The sequence below is a fragment of the Erinaceus europaeus genome, chromosome X (genome assembly GCF_950295315.1).
Source record: "Erinaceus europaeus chromosome X, mEriEur2.1, whole genome shotgun sequence".
Taxonomy (NCBI): Eukaryota; Metazoa; Chordata; class Mammalia; order Eulipotyphla; family Erinaceidae; genus Erinaceus; species Erinaceus europaeus.
The window spans coordinates 85,307,504-85,324,876 of NC_080185.1; the positions used below are offsets into that span (position 1 = coordinate 85,307,504).

A 17,373-nucleotide genomic window follows, 5' to 3' on the forward strand; every position below is an offset into this window, starting at 1 on the left:
TTTTATTACCAGAGCACTACTCAGCTCTGGCTTATGTTGTTTCAGGGGATAGAACCTGGGACTTTGAAGCCTGAGGCATGAGAGTCTCTTTGCATAACCATTATGCTGTCAACCCCTGCCCTTTTTGAAATTTTTTAAAAAAATATTTATTCCCTTTTGTTGCCCTGGTTGTTTTATTGTAATTATTATTGTTGTTGTTATTGATGTTGTCTTGTTGGATAGGACAAAGAGAAATGGAGAGAGGAGGGGAAGACAGAGAGGAGGAGGAAAGATAGACAACTGCAGAGCTGCTTCACCGCCTTTGCAGAGCAGGTGGGAAGCCAGGGGCTCGAACTGGGATCTTTACATAGGTTCTTGTGCTTTGCACCACCTATGCTCAATCCGCTGCACTACCACCTGACTCCCTCTTTTTCTTATTTTTTTTAAACCAGAGCACTGCTCATCTCTGTCTTGAACCTGGCATCTCTCCCATGCACTTCCATTGCACATCTCCCTGACCCTCGAAATTTAAAAATTTGTTTCTAGACACAAAAAAATTTCATTGAAAAAATATTGACTTGCCCCCAGTCCACAATTGCAGGGGGAAAGCTTTGCAAGTGGTGAAGCAGGGCTGCAGGTCTCTCTCTCTCTCTCTCTCTCTCTCTCTCTCTCTCTCACCCCCTTCCCTTGTGATTTCTGACTGTCTCTACCCAATACATAAAGATAATTAAAAAGGTAGAATTAAAAAATATTGATTTATTTTCTTTACAGTTCAGCTCTGGTTTATGGTGGTTTGGGAAATTGAACCTGGAGCTTTGGAGCCTCAGGCATGAGAGTCTCTTTGCATAACCATTATGGTATCTACCCCCCTTATAGTATTTTTATATCCTGGCAGTAGATTTTGCCTAAATAAATAACTGCAGGAGATACTAGTTCATTTGAAACAATTTGAATCCAATGAGTATGGATTTGGGTTGTGGCTTTCTGAATATCAGACCGACCTTGGACAAGTTGCTTTGGCTTTCAGATCATCTTTGTTTTCACCTACACAGTGTACCTAATATATCTTTCCTGATTATTTTACATTTTGAATTACTTAACATTGTTTTACAGTATGATAAAAGTTTTAAGGGTATAATTTTTATATCTATTTATGTGTATAAGACTCATCACACTCATTACTACTGGTGCCAGTGCCATTATACTGACAGTATCCCTTTTTCACATCTCCTCTTGCCCTCCTGTTCTTCCTTTCTCCATAATTGCTATGTTTTTCTGATAAGACCTTTCTTATTTTATCTTATTTTATTATTTTTTCAGGTTTGTTTTATTTACATTGTACATAAACTTTAGCAATTGTCTTTCACTTACCTCACTTAGCATTATCACCCAAAAGCCTGGATGCCATTTTTAAATGATGGGATATATATATAGTGTCCTATAGATTCTTTATCCAGTTGTCTGTTAATGAGTATTTACGTTAATTACATATTTTGCCTATTGTGAATAGTGTTATTAAGAAAATGGGACTGGGGGGGGTCAGGCAATAGTGCAGTAGGTTAAGTGCACATGGTGTAAAGGACTGGTGTAAAGATCCCAGTTCGAGCCCCTGGCTCCCCACCTGCAGGGGCGTCGCTTCACAAATGGTGAAGCAGGTTTGCAGGTATCTATCTTTCTCTCCCCCTCTCTGTCATTCCTTCCTCTCTAGATTTCTCTGTCCTATCCAACAACAACAGCATCAACAGCAACAATAATAATAACCACAACAACGATAAAACAACAAGGGCAACAAAAGGGGAAAAAAAGAAAATGGGGCTGAATATTTCCTTTCCAAATTGATGTTTTTGTTTCTTTTAAATATTACAGGATGAATTTCCATTTTCATTTTTTTTTTCACATACTGTCCATGCTTCCATAATGTCTGCTTTAGTTTATTTTCCCACCAATAGTGTACCACATCCTTGCTAGTGCTTATTTCCAAATATTTTTGATATAGATCATTCTTACTGGTGGGAGATAACATCTCATTAAACTTTTAAAAAAAATTATTATTTATATTTTTTGTGATAAATAGTGGGTTACAAGATTGTAAGATTATAGTGTACATATAGTTGAAACCCCACCACCAAAGTTCTGTGTCTTCACCTTCTCATCTACAACTCATAACCACCATCGTTCTCACAAAGTCTTTGAAACAGGGTGTTTGCTTCTGTGTTTGTTTGTTGTTACAAGTTCCTGTGTATCAGTTCTCTAGATTCTGCATAACTTGCATATTCCTAATAAGTGATGTTGAATAATTTTTCTGTGTGCCACATGCATATCTTGTGTGTGCCTCTGTTTCCAGAGCCCTGCTCAGCTCTGGTTTATGGTAGTTTGGGAGACTGAGCCTGACACCTTGAAGCCTCAGGCAGGAGAGCTGTTTGCATAACCATTATGTTATCACCCTACCTTGTATATCTTCTTTGGAGAAGGACCTTTTCGGATATTTTGTCCACTTTTTATTGGGCTTCTTGATTTTTTTTTGTTGTTGAGTTGTATGATTTCTTTTTATTTATTTATTTATTTTCCTTTTTGTTGCCCTTGTTGTTTAATATTGTTGTGGTTATTAATGTCGTTGTTGTTGGATAGGACAGAGAGAAATGGAGAGAGGAGGGGAAGACAGAGAGGAGGAGAGAAAGACAGACACCTGCAGACCTGCTTCACCGCTTGTGAAGCGACTCCCCTGCAGGTGAGGAGCCGGGGGCTCGAACTGGGATCCTTATGCAGGTCCCGGCGATTTGCGCCACGTGCGCTTAACCCGCTGCGCCACCGCCCGACTCCCGAGTTGTATGATTTCTTTATGTTTTGGATTTCAACCTGTTGTTAGGTGTATGGTGTGCAGACATCTTCCCCAAGTTGCTAACTTGCTTTTTAAATGTTTTGTTTTACATGTTTTTTTTATTAAAAAAATATTTATAAAAAGAAAACACTGAAAAAAACCATAGGATAAGAAGGGTACAACTCCATACAGTTCCCACCACCAGAACTCCTTATCCCATCCCCTCCCCTGATAGCTTTCCTATTCTTTAACCCTTTGGGAGTATGGACCCAAGATCATTATGGGGTGCAGAAGGTGGAAGGTCTGGCTTCTTTAATTGCTTCCCTGATGAACTTGGGCATTGACAGGTTGATCCATACTCCCAGCCTGCCTCTCTCTTTCCGTAGTGGGGCGGGGTTCTGGGGAAGTGGGGCTTTAGGACACATTGGTGGGGTCGTCTGCCCAGGGAAGTCCTACTGGCATCATGTTAGTATCTGGAACTTGGTGACTGAAAAAAAATTGTTGACTAATCATGAACCTAAAGGCTTGAGTAGTGAAGAGTTGGGGTGGGGGGGGGTGTCTCCATTCTGTAGATAGCTAGTAGGCATATTTTAGTTATATTCCAAAGAGCCCATGACTATACTAGTTTTTTTTTCCTGAGTCTGGCATCTGATATGCAGGTGAATCTAAGTTATTGTCTGGGGAGATGTTGTCATGGCTGGAAAAAGGACCAGAAAGCTGGATCAGGGAAGAAAGTAGCTCCCAAATATGGGGAAGGTGTATAAATATTGTTGACTGTAAACCCCATCAATTTGTTGTGATCTGGGGCCCATATTCAGCTTAGGAGCCTGTGTGACATCTGCATCCCTATAGATCTGAGCTCACATTCTGTGCTCATGAGTAGGAATGTTCCAAGCTGCCCCAATATCAGGACCCATCTTCCTCAGGTGTAGTAGCATAGAGTATGTTGTCCATCCTTCCTTTGGAGGATGGAACATTCTCCACCTTGTTGATCTATGTTGAGGGCAAGGTCCTTTGGGGGCCCAAAAAGGGGTCTATTGTGTTGTTCCTGATAGAAACGACCAGTAACAATGGAGAGAAGGATCTATTCGAGATCTAGGCCCATATTACATCTGTTTGGGAATCTCAGGACTCCCAGACTAGGGCCCCAGCTGATGGGGTTATTTTTTTTAATTATCTTTATTTTATTTACTGGATAGAGACAGACAGAAATCGAGAAGGAAGGGGAGATGATAGAGAGGAAGAGACAGAGAGACACCTGCAAAACTGCTTCACCACTTGCAAAGCATTCCCCCTGCAGGTAGGGACTGGGGGCTTGAACCTCAGTTCTTGTGCACTATAACATGTGCGCCCAAGAAGGATTCAGAGGACCTAGTGGGGGTTGTATTATTATATGAGAAACTGGGGAATGTTATGCATGTACAAACTATTGTACTTACTGCTGAATGTAAAACATTAATTCCCCAATAAAAAAAAAATCAGAAAAAAAGAAAGAAAAAAAATAAAAAACATGTGCGCCCAACCAGGTACGCTGCCACCCAGCCACATCCTTATCAGTTTTCTGTTTTACATGTTCTTTTTCTTTTTTTTTTCCATTTTCTTTTTATTTATTTATTTTCTTTATTTAAGAAAGGATTAATTAACAAAACCATAGGGTAGGAGGGGTACAACTCCACACAATTCCCACCACCCAATCTCCATATCCCACCCCCTCCCCTGATAGCTTTCCCATTCTCTAGCCCTCTGGGAGCATGGACCCAGGGTCATTGTGGGTTGCAGAAGGTGGAAGGTCTGGCTTCTGTAATTGCTTCCCTGCTGAATATGGGCGTTGACTGGTCAGTCCATACTCCCAGTCTGCCTCTCTCTTTCCCTAGTAGGGTGTGTCTCTGGGGAAGCTGAGCTCCAGGACACATTGGTGGGGTCTTCAATCCAGGGAAGCCTGGCCAGCATCCTGATGGCATCTGGAACCTGGTGACTGAAAAGGGAGTTAACATACGAAGCCAGACAAATTGTTGAGCAAGTTTTACATGTTTTTTTAAAAAATTATTTTAGGTTGCTAACTTGCTTTTTAAATTTTTTACAGTAGTTTATTTTGATGTATAAGAACTTTTTCTTTTTTTTTTTTATAAAAGGAAACACTGACAAAACCATAGGATAAGAGGGGTACAACTCCACACAATTCCCACCACCAGAACTCCGTATTCCATCCCCTCCCCTGATAGCTTTCCTATTCTTTAACCCTCTGGGAGTATGGACCCAAGGTCATTGTGGGTTGCAGAAGGTAGAAGGTCTGGCTTCTGTAATTGCTTCCCTGCTAAACCTGGGCGTTGACAGGTTGATCCCTACTCCCTGCCTGCCTTTCTCTTTCCCTAGTGAGGCAGGGTTCTGGGGAATCCTCTGAAGGGAGGCTGGACAACATACTCTATGCTACTACACCTGAGGAAGATGGGTCCTGATATTGGGGCAGCTTGGAACGGTCCTACTCATGACCACAGAATGCGAGCTCAGATCTACAGGGATGCAGAGGTCACATAGGCTCCTAAGCTGAATATGGGCCCCAGATCATCAAATCAGTGGGGTTTACAATCAACAATATTTATTCACCTTTCTCATATTTGGGAGCTACTCTTTTCTCTGATCCAGCTTTCTGGTTCTTTTTCCAGCCATGACATCATCTCCCCAGACAATAACTTGGATCCATCTGTATAAAAACTTTTTCATTTGATATATCCTATTTGTTTACTATTGGTTTAGTTCCCCTTGCCAATGGGGTTAAATTTCCAAATACATTTCTGATGTCAGTGTCCAGGAGTATATGACCAATGTTTTATAATGCTATATAATTTATGATTTTGAATCTGATATCTAAGTCTTTGATGCAATTTGAGTTAATATTGGTATACATTGATAAGTGATGGTCTAGTTTCATTTTTGTAACATGTGCCTGTCCAGTTTTCACAACACTTATTGTTGAAGAGACTTTCTTTTCTCATTGTATGCCCCTGGTTCCTTTGTTATATATGAGATATCCATGTATATGTGTTCATTTCTGCATATTCTGTGCCATCAGTATGTGTGCTTGTTTTGTTCCAATACCAAACTGTTTTTAAGTTTGCTTTGTAGTATAGTTTGAAGTCAGGGAGCATGTTAGCTCCTTTTCTTCTTTTTTGACACCAGAGTTAGTGCTGGGGATTGGTATCTGAGTGAGGAATTCACTGTTCCCAGTGGCCGTTCCCTTCCTTTTTATCTTTGTTCATTTATTTGCTTTATTTATTCATTTTTATTTTGTTTTTAAAATATACACCTATTTATAAACTTTTTTTTACTAATTTTATTTGTTTTATTTTAATGCGTGATACACACACACACACACACACACACACACACACACACACGCACACCAACACCAACCAGAGTACTGCTGAGCTCTGACTTATGGTGCTGGAGTGGATTGAATCTGGGACTTTGGAGTCTCAGGAATGATTTTTTCCAGAGCAGTGCTCAGTTTTGCCTTATGGTGTTGCTGGGGATTGAACTTGGGATCTCGGAGCTTCAGGCATGGATAGTCCTTTGCATAAACATTATGCTATCTCCCCAGCTCAACCTGAAAGTCTTTTCTTGCATAATTACTGTGCCATCTCCCCTACCCCCACCCCTTTTAAAAATTGATAGGGCAGAGGGAAATTGAGAGGGAAGGGAGATAGGGAGAAAGAGAGACATTTGCATTACTACTTCACTACTTGTGAAGCTTCCCCCCTTCAGGTGGAGACTGAGGGTTTGAACCCATATCTCCATTTTAAGAAATTTATTTATTATTGGATAGGACAGAGAGAAATTAAGAGGTGAGGGGAAGATGAGAGGGAGAGAGACAGAGAAAGACCTACTTCACCATTCATGAAGCTTCCCCCTACAAGTGGGGAGCAGTGCCTTGAACCCATATACTACATCTAAATTAATATTCAGCCAATCTTACTGTGTGTCAGGTGCAGAGTTATATTTATTGTCTTCTGTTATTTCAATTTAAGAGGGGACAGACATAGAAGGTGGTGTCTTTTCCTTTCCCCTGGACTTAAATGGAGAATAAGGTGTCTTTCAGGATTCCCCGATACCTTTGCTATCAGAAAGTATAAAAAAAGGTGTCTTTTACTGATCAACTCACTCCTGTCAACTTTTTTGGTGTTCCTCTACAAAATAAAATTCACTTTGCTTTTTGTGACTGAACAGACCTTTGTGGTCTTCTACTTAATCTTTTGTTTGTTTTTACCTATTTGCCTCCCTTGTCCCATTAAGAACAGGGCATTTTCTGGTAAAATTCTTCACTCCTTTATGCCTTTTTGTCTTTGCTCATTTTGTTCCCATTAATGTCTTCCCTTTTATAACTCACTGCACTCAAGGTACATCTCCCTCCTCTCTCAATTTCTCTCTATCCTCTCCAACAATGACAACATCAATAACAACAATAATAATGACAACAACAATAAAAATAAACAAATAAATAAAATTTAAAAAATAATTAAACTGTAACATTATCCCATTATTATTAAGGCTTAAATCTCAGCAATGGAAAGAAAACCATGAGTGGGATATGTATAATGCAGTATAACAAAAGAAAATATATGAAACCCTGATCCTGTTGCTTTGTTTGATTCTAGAATTTTCAGTTGTCACTATCCCCTTCCAAAGGAGCCGTCACTGTTAATCATGCCTAAGACTTAAGTAGAAGATGCTATTATGCTGCTAAAATACTGCCCTTAGGGCAGGGGTAGATAGCATAATGGTTATGCGTTCTCCTGCCTGAGTCTCCAAAATCCCAGGTTCAATTCTCTGCATCACTATAAACCAGAACTGATCAGTGCTCTGGTATAAAAAAAAAAAAAGGGGAGGGGGTGACGGGCGGTAGCGCAGCAGGTTAAGTGAACATGGCTGGAAGTGCAAGGACCGGAGTGAAGATCCCCACCTGCAGGGAGGTCACCTCATAAGTGAAGCAGGTCTGCAGGTGTCTATCTTTCTCTCCTCCTCTCTTGTCTTCCCCATCTCTCTCCATTTCTCTCTGTCCTAGCCAATAACAATGACGTCAATAACCACAACAAAGATAAAACAAGGGCAACAAAAGGGGAAAAATGGCCTACAGGAGCAGTAGATTAATAGTGTAGGCACCGAGCCCCAGCAATAACCCTGGAGGCAAAAAACAAAACAAAATAGACAAAAAAAGAACACCTTTTCTTAACAGGAACTGCCCCATATACTACATCTAAATTAATATTCAGCCAATCTTACTGTGTGTCAGATGCAGAGTTATATTTATTGTCTTGTGTTATTTCAATTTAAGAGGGGACAGACATAGAAGGTGGTGTCTTTTCCTTTCCCCTGGACTTAAATGGAGAGTAAGGTGTCTTTCAGGATTCCCCGATACCTTTGCTATCAGAAAGTATAAAAAAAGGTGTCTTTTACTGATCAACTCACTCTTGTCAACTTTTTTGGTGTTCCTCTACAAAATAAAATTCACTTTGCTTTTTGTGACTGAACAGACCTTTGTGGTCTTCTACTTAATCTTTTGTTTGTTTTTGCCTATTTGCCTCCCTTGTCCCATTAAGAAAAGGACATTTTCTGGTAAAATTCTTCACTCCTTTATGCCTTTTTGTCTTTGCTCATTTTGTTCCCATTAATGTCTTCCCTTTTATAACTCACTGCACTCAAGGTACATCTTATGTACTTGTTACTGGTTCTAGAAGGCACAGTGAGTGTCCAAAATGATTAGTATCAAGCAGTTGGCATGATGACTAGCACTGATAATAGGGAAGGATCTGCTGCCCAATGGGAATCAAACACAGGACCTTGGTCATGCATGATTATTGAAGCATCTCCCTGGCACAATTATTACTTTGTACTTTATGGGTGAGGGTGAGGGCAAGACTTACTATCAAGTTTGTTATCTTTGACATGCTAATGTAGTCTCAGTATTGAACCTAGGGCATCATGCAAAGAAGGATTATTCTACCCATTGAGCCACCTCACTTACACCAATATTACTTTCATTTAAGCAATTTTTTAAAAAAATGTTATTTCTAATGAACGTGAGAGAAGAGAAAGATAGAAAGACATACTCTGACTTATAGTGGTGCTGGGACTGAACCTGGGAGCCTTAGGTATGAAAGACTTTTTGCATAACAATTCTATTTATTTATTTATTTAAAAAGGATACACTAACAAAACCTTAGGATAGGAGGGGTACAACTCCACACAATTCCCACCACCAGATCTCTGTATCCTATCCCCTCCCCTGGTAGCTTTCCCATTCTCTATCCCTCTGGGAGTATGGACCCGAGGTCATTGTGGGTTGCATAGGGTGGAAGGTCTGGCTTCTGTAATTGCTTCCCCACTGAACATGGGCGTTGACTGGTCGATCCATACTCCCAGTCTGCCTCTCTCTTTCCCTAGTAAGGTGGGGCACTGGGGAAGCGGAGCTCCAGGACATATTGGTGGGGTCGTCTGTCCAGGGAAGTCTGGTTGGCATCATGCTAGCATCTGGAACCTGGTGGCTGAAAAGAGAGTTAACATACAAAGCCAAACAAATTGTTGATCAATTATGGACCTGAAGGCTGGAATAGTGCAGATGAAGTGTTGGGGGGTACTCACTGCAGACTGTTGTGTACTTCTGCTTTCAGGTATAGATTTTGCCCTAGTTTATGGATACATGTGAACATATGCTCTATCTGAGGGCACCTGGTCTATATCTAGGTTTTGGGACTTTGTTAGGAAGTGAACTGCCTGGAATGGAATTAGAGAATACTATGAAAGGAAAGGTCTCACCCGAGTAAAGGGTTGTCATTCTACACCTGAAGTCTCTGGACATAGTCTGAAGTGAAGCATGCTGGGGTGGCACTCGTTGCGTTGATTAGGTTACGATTGGAGGATGCAATATTATTTGATATGAATTGAGAGAAGCATGTAGGAAAGTGCGCCCCACCCTAAGGTTCTAGGACTGGGGGAAATATAGGCTCTATAGTGGAAATGTGAGGTTCCTGCTGTCTTAGGGTTCAAGAAGAAAATGGATAGTTATTATTATCACATTATTTAGTATTTGGGTTAACTTTGAAAGGTCCCTTTGTTAGGGTTTGCTGTATAATACCCACCATCTTGTATATAGCTGTGCCACCGGTTGTTTCTGTTCTACCTGGTCTAGGCTTATGAGAGAGTCAACATATCAAAGACTCAGCCTATGTATTAAAAAGCCTCAGTCTGTGTTTTAAAAAGTTCGAGACATACAATCAGTTTTCCCCTCTCATATTAATTAGTGATTTATATGACTGAAATTTAATAGGTGTGTACATAAACACCATTCCCACCACCAAAAGACAGTGTCCCATCCCACCCACATACGCCCCTGCTTCCCCGCCTCCCTGAGAAGCCGAATATCCCTACTCTCAATTGGTTGGTGCCCTACTCTCAATTTAGTCAGATCCTGCTTTTAGTTTCCCTTTCAGATCTTCTTACTCAACTTCTGTTGATGAGTGGGATCATCCCATACTCATCTTTATCTTTCTGACTTAGCTCACTTAACATAATTCCTTCTAGCTCCATCCACCATGGGTCAGAGAAGGTGGGTTCATTGTTCTTAATAGCTGCATAGTATTCCATTGTGTATATATACCACAGCTCTCTTAGCCACTCATCTGTTGCTGGGCACCTGGGTTGCTTCCAGGTTTTAACTATTATGAATTGTGTTGCTATGAACATAGGTGTACAGATATCTTTTTGACTGAGCATTATGGAATCCTTGGGGTATATCCCCAGGAGAGGAACTCCTGGGTCATATGGAAGGTCCATGTCTATCTAGCCTTGTGAGGGTTCTCCAGACTGCTCTCCAGAGAGGCTGGACCAATTTACATTCCAACCAGCAGTGCAGAAGGGTTCCTCTGTTCCTGTAGCCTCTCCAGCATTGTTGCTGCTGTCCTTTTTGATGTATGCCATTCTCACAGGGGTGAGGTGGTATCTCAGTGTTGTCTTTATTTGCATTTCTCTGACAATCAGCGACCTGGAGCAGTTTTTCATGTTTGTTAGCTTTTTGGATCTCCTCTGAAGTGAATGTTCTGTTCATATCCTCTGTCCATTTTTGAATTGGGTCATTTGCTTTTTTAGTGCTAAGTTTGCTGAGCTCTTTGTATATTTTGGTGATTAGTCTCTTGTCTGATGTATGGCATGTAAAGATCTTCTCCCATTCTGTGAGGGGTCTCTTTGTGTGATAGTTTCTTTGGCTTTGCAGAAGCTTTTCAATTTGATATAGTCCCATTGGTTTGTTTTTGCTTCCTTGCAGTTGGTTTTGTTTCATCAAATATGTACTTGAGGTTTAGGTGGGAAAGTGTGACACCAATATTTTCCTCTAAGTATTTGATAGTTTCTGGTCTAACATCCAGGTCCTTTATCCATTTGGAGTTGATTTTTGTTTCTTGTGAGATAAGGTGGTTCAATTTCATTCTTCTGCATGTTTCATCCCAGTTTTCCCAGCACCATTTATTGAAGAGAGCCTCCTTCTTCCATTTAATATTTTGGACCCCCTTATCAAAGATTAGGTGTCCATAGGTGTGGGGGTGCATAACAATTCTTGATAGACATGCTGTTTGTAGAAAATGGGCGGAAATAACATAATGATTATGCAAAAAGACTCTTCATGCCTGAGGCTTTGAGTTCCCAGATTCAATCCTCCATAGCATTACCATAAGCCAGAGCTGAGCATTTCTCCAACAACAACAAATATATATATGTTAAAAAAAGAAAATATAGCTCATGAATTTCTTTTTTAATTATTAGTCTATTGATAACCTAAACTTATGAGTCTGCTATGCCAATTTAAGTTATTTTTTATTTCATCAATTCCTACCCATTTACTTAACAAACATATTTTAATGAGATTATATTATAACATGCCATATTGTAAACTGGCACTTTGTTTTTTTATTTGTATATATTTTTATTGCCGTTGAGATATTTCTGAGGCTCTGTGCCAGAACTGCTAATCCACTGCTCCAAGTGGCCATTTTTAACTTAAAAAAATTTTTTTTTATATTTTCCCTTTTGTTGCCCTTGTTTTTCATTGTTGTTGTAGTTATTATTGTTACTGATGTTGTTGGATAGGACAGAAAGAAATATAGAGAGGAGGGGAAGACTGAGAGGGGGAGAGAAAGATAGACAACTGCAGACCTGCTTCACTGCTTGTGAAGTGACTCCCCTGCAGATGGGTAACTGGGGGCTTGAACCAGGATCCTTATGCTGGTCTTTGTGCTTCGTGCCACATTCACTTTAACCCGCTGCACTACTGCCCAACTCCTTTTCTTTTCCTTCTAATTCTTATTAGATAGGATAGAGAAATTGAGAAAGGGCAGGGAAATAGATAAAAATAAATACAGCTGCAGATCTGCATCACCACATGTAAAGTATTGCCCCTACATGTGGGGAGTGGGGGCTCAAACCAGGTCCTTGTGCTTGTTCATATGTGCACTTAATCAGGTGTGCCTTCACCCGGCCCCCTAAACTGACACTTTTTAATGACTAGGTGGTATTCCATTGAATATATACCCTATGATATTTGGGTTGATTTCATATTTTGATTATTGTGAATAGTGAAGCTTTGAAAATAATGATGCATATATCCTTTTAAAAGTTTTCTGAGTGATTTAACATTGCTTTACATAATTATCAGATTTCAGGAGTATTTTCATTCCCACACATGATGTGTGTAAGTCACCTCCCCACCAAAGTTCTGTATTCCCTAACAGTTGTCATTTCCTGTTTTTTAAAAAAATATTTTATTTATTTATTTATTTATTTATTTATTTATTTATTTATATATATTAGATAGAGACAGAGAGAAATTGAGAGGGGAGTGGGAAATAGAGTGGGAAAGAGACACACTTGCAGCCCTGCTTCACCACTCGTGAAGCTTTCCCCCTGCAGGTGGGGACCAGGGGCTTGAACCTGGTTCCTTGAGTGCTGTAATATGTGCGCTTAACCAGCTGTGCCACCACCTGGCCCCATCATTTCCTGTTTTGTTGATGCAGGCCATTCTTACAGGGAAGAAGTCACATCTCATTTACATTTATTTATTTATTTATTTATTTATTTTTGCCTCCAGGGTTATTGCTGGGGCTCAGTGCCTGCACTAGGAATCCATTGCTCCTGGAGTCCATTTTCCCCATTTTGTTGCCCCTGTTGTTGCCCTTGTTGTTGTTGTTGCTGAATAGGACAGAGAAATTGAGAGGGGAAAATAGGGGGAGAGAAAGACACTTGCAGACCTGCTTCACCACCCGTGAATCGACCCTCCTGCAGGTGGGGTACTGGGGGCTTGAACCTGGATTCTTGTGCCAGTCCTTGAGCATTGCGCCATGTATGCTTAACCCACTGTGCTACCGCCTGGGTGCCCCTCATTTGCATTTCTATAATGATAAGTGATGTGAAATATTTTTTCGTATGTCTGGGCAATCTGAACATAATTTTTTTTTAAGAAGTGAGGTTTGTGTTTCTTTCCTTTTTCTTTCTTTCTTTCTTTCTTTTTTTAAAAAAGATTTTATTTATTTATGAGAAAGATAGGAGGAGAGAGAACCAGACACCACTCTGGTACATGTGCTGCCGAGGACCTAACTCAGGACCTCATGCTTGAGAGTCCAATGCTTTATCCACTGCACCACCTTCCAGACCACTGAACATATTCTTTAGATTACTGACTACTCAGATCCTTTGTTCATTTTTTTTTTTTTTTTTGCCTCCAGGCTTATCACGGGCTTGGTGCCAGAACTATGAATCCAGTGCTCTGGAGGCCATTTTTCTCATTTTGTTACCCTTGTTGTTGTCCATGTTGTGGTTGTTGCTGGATAGGACAGAGAGAAATGGAGAGAGGAAGGAATGACAGAGAGGGGGAGAGAAAGATAGACACCTGCAGACCTGCTTCACCGCTTGCTAAGCGGACACCCCCCCCCCCCCCCGCAGTTGGGGAGCTGGGGGCTCGAACTGGGATCCTTCCTCTGGTCCTTGCAGTCTGTAGTATGTGCACTTAACCTGCTGCGCTACCGCCCAGCCCCTGATCCTTTGTTCATTTTATCATTGGATTGTTTATTGTTGAGCCGCTTATTTCCTTGTTAATTTTTGATATCAATGTCTTGTTAAATGTGTGGTGTGCAAATATCATCTCCCTGTGGCTTGGCTGCCTTCTTATCATTGGGGTTCTTTCTTTCAATGCATAGAAGCTTTTCTATAATATCTGATATAGTCCCATCTGCTTTTTCTTTATTTTCCCAGGCCCACAGTATTGAGTCTGAATACATCTTTGATTTTAAGGTCCTGAAGAAGCATTGCACCATTGTTTTCTTTATGTATTCTATAGTGTTTTTTGTATTTATTTTCCTTTTTGTTGCCCTTGTTTTTTTATTGTTGTTGTAGTTATGATTGTTGTTATTGATGTCGTCGTTGTTAGATTGGACAGAGAGAAATGGAGAGAGGAGGGGAAGACAGGAGGAGAGAAAGACCTGCATACCTGCTTCACTGCCTGTGTAGCGACTCCCCTGCAGGTGGGGAACCAGGATCCTTCAGCTAGTCCTTGCACTTTGCGTCACATGTGCTTAACCCACTGTGCTACTGCCCAACTCCCTGTATAGTTTAAGTCTAATATCTTAAATTTTTAATCCACTTGCTTTGGTGTATGGTGTTCATTAACTGATGATGAGGGTTCATTCTATATATGACTAATTGTCCAGTTTTCCTAATCCCATTTGTTAAAAGCTTTCTTTTTCCCACTGGTTTTGTATCCTTTGAAATTAATGGTTTCATGTTTTTTTTGTATATATGTTGAAAAGTGGATTTGCTATATCATATAAATTTCCATTTATTTTTATATTTATTTATTTTGCCAGAGCACTGCTCAGCTCTGGCCTATGGTGGTGCAGGGATTGAACCTGGGACTTGGGAGCCTCAGGCACAAGTGTCTCTTTGCATAACCATTATGCTGTTTACCCTTGCCCTATTTTTATATTTATTTAATTTTAGTGCCATCAGGGTTATTGCAGGGAATTGATGCCTGTATAAGGAATCCACTACTACTGTTGGCCTTTTTTTTTTAAATTTTTACTTTTGATAGATATAGAACTTGAAAGGGAATGGGAAGATGGAGATAGATAGAGAGGGACCTGCAGCATTGCCTTATTGTTTGTGAAGTATCCTCCCTTCAGGTGGGGACTGGGGATTTACACTCAGGTCCTTGTGTATGGTAATATGTGTGCTATGATGGGTGTAGTACCATCTGGTCTCTGTTGTTGAATTCTACTTTTTTTTTGCCACCCAGGTTATTGCAGGAGGAGGCATAAGTGTAGTGGGTCTCTCCCTCTGTCTCTGTCTCTGAATGGAAAAGTGGCCTTTCTCTCTGAAATCACACACGTGAGGTCCTAACTTGGCAAAATAATAGAAAAACATTAAGACCAAGTGAGTTTTCTCCTGGAAGGATGTTTCAACATACAAAAGTCGATTAATTTAATCCATCATAAATCATGTGATTGTTTCAGTAAGTGCTGACAGCATTTGACAAGATTTAACATTCATATATGATTTAAAAACACTCTAAACATGGGGATAGAAGGAACATTTTTCAACTCAGTAAAAACCATATATAACAAACCTGTAGCCAATATCATACACAAAGGTGAGAAACAGAGATTTCCCTACTATTGTCAGGAATAGAACAGGGATATTCACTGTTATGATTATTATTATTCATATAGTTCTGAAAGTCCTAGAAATAGCAATCAGGTAAGAAAAAGCGATCCAAACTGGAAAAGAAATAAAACTATCACTATTTGCACATGACATGATAGTATACACAGAAAATATAGGGTCATCAGAATCATGATGCATTTTTGCATAGAAGAAAAAATATGTCATGACTTTTCTGACAATACTAAAGAGTCCAGTAAAAAAATTTAAAAAGGGGGTGGCAGACAGTGGCGCAGCAGGTTAAACGTACATGGCACGAAGCGCAAGGACTGGTGTAAGAATCCCGGTTCAAGTCCCTAGCTCTCCACCTGCAGGGGGGTCACTTCACAAGTGGTGAAGCAGGTCTGCAGGTGTCTATCTTTATCTCTCCCCCCCATCTTCCTCTCCTCTTTCAATTTCTCTCTGTCCTACCCAATGACAACAACAACAGTAATAACAATAACGATAAACAACAAGGGCAACAAAAGGGAAAAAGTAGCCTCCAGGAACAGTGGATTTGTAGTGCAGGCACCGAGTCCTAGTGATATACAAAAAAAAAAAAACAAAGAAAGAAAGAAAGGGAGCCGGTTAAGCGCAGGTGGTGCAAAGCACAAGGAGCGGCATAAGGATCCCGGTTCGAACCCCGGCTCCCCACCTGCAGGGGAGTCGCTTCACAGGCGGTGAAGCAGGTCTGCAGGTGTCTATCTTTCTCTCCTCCTCTCTGTCTTCCCCTCCTCTCTCCATTTCTCTCTGTCCTATCCAACAACGACAACAACAATAATAACTACAACAATAAAACAACAAGGGCAACAAAAGGGAATAAATAAATAAAATAAATATTTAAAACAAAAGAAAGAAAGAAAGGAAAAAAAAAAAAAGAAAGGGAGCCATGTGGTAGCGCAGTAGGTTAAACGCACATGGCGCAATGCACAAGGACCTGCATTAGGATCTTGGTTCGAGCCCACGGCTCCCCAACTGCAGGGGGGTCACTTCACAGGCAGTGAAGCAGGTCTGCAGGTGTCTTTCCTTCTCTCCCCCTCTCTGTCTTCCCCTCCTCTCTCGATTTCTCTCTGTCTTATCCAGCAGCAACAACAGCAATAACAACAACAAAATGGAGAAAATGGCCTCCAGGAGCAGTGGATTCATAGTGCAGGCCCCGAGCCCCAGTGATAACCCTGGAGGCAAAAAATAATAAATAAATAAATAAATAAATAAATAAATAAATGAAATTAAGAAACAAAAAGACAAAATAATAAGGTGGCTTGTTACAAATTAATGAGCAAAACAAGGTGGTACTCCTCTATACAAGCAGTGAACTAGAAGAAGCAATCGAGAAAGCAAACCCATTTACAGTATCATCATAAAGAGTTGGATCTCTAGGAATAAATTTAACAAAGGTGGAAGACTTTTTACAAGACCATTCATTGAAAAGGTTCTTTATTCATTTCATGTTCTGGCCTCTTTTCATATGTGTGAGGATGTATTTCTGGGATCTCAGTTCTATCCCTTTGATCTTTGTGTCCATTTGGCCATAGTGTGGAGGTAGGCCCATTTGGATCGGAACAGAGTAGGAACTAAGAGCCTTCATTAGGAGGGCAGGACAGTTAGAGACAACAGTAGTCTGGATTAGGGCAGGAACAGTTAGGATGACAGAATAACACAGTTGATAGCTAATTAATTAGTAAAATTAATAAGACATGGTAACATTTCGAATGATAATAGCAACACATGTACAACACTTACTGTGTCCCAGGCATTGTTGTAAGCAGTTCGAATCAATTAATTTTGACTTCTTCAAATGAGCAATTTTTATCCTTATTTTAGAGATGGGAAAACTGAGGCAT

General features: G+C 40.3%; 2 protein-coding genes across 7 annotated transcripts in view; both read left to right on the forward strand.

Moving 5' to 3' along the window:
• FAM120C (family with sequence similarity 120 member C) overlaps window positions 1–17,373 on the forward strand; it is a 423,297-nt gene that overhangs the window by 197,010 nt on the left and 208,914 nt on the right. The window lies entirely within an intron of this gene.
• Window positions 1–17,373, forward strand: part of PHF8 (PHD finger protein 8) — a 139,968-nt gene that overhangs the window by 2,843 nt on the left and 119,752 nt on the right. The gene's annotated exons all lie outside the window — the stretch shown is intronic.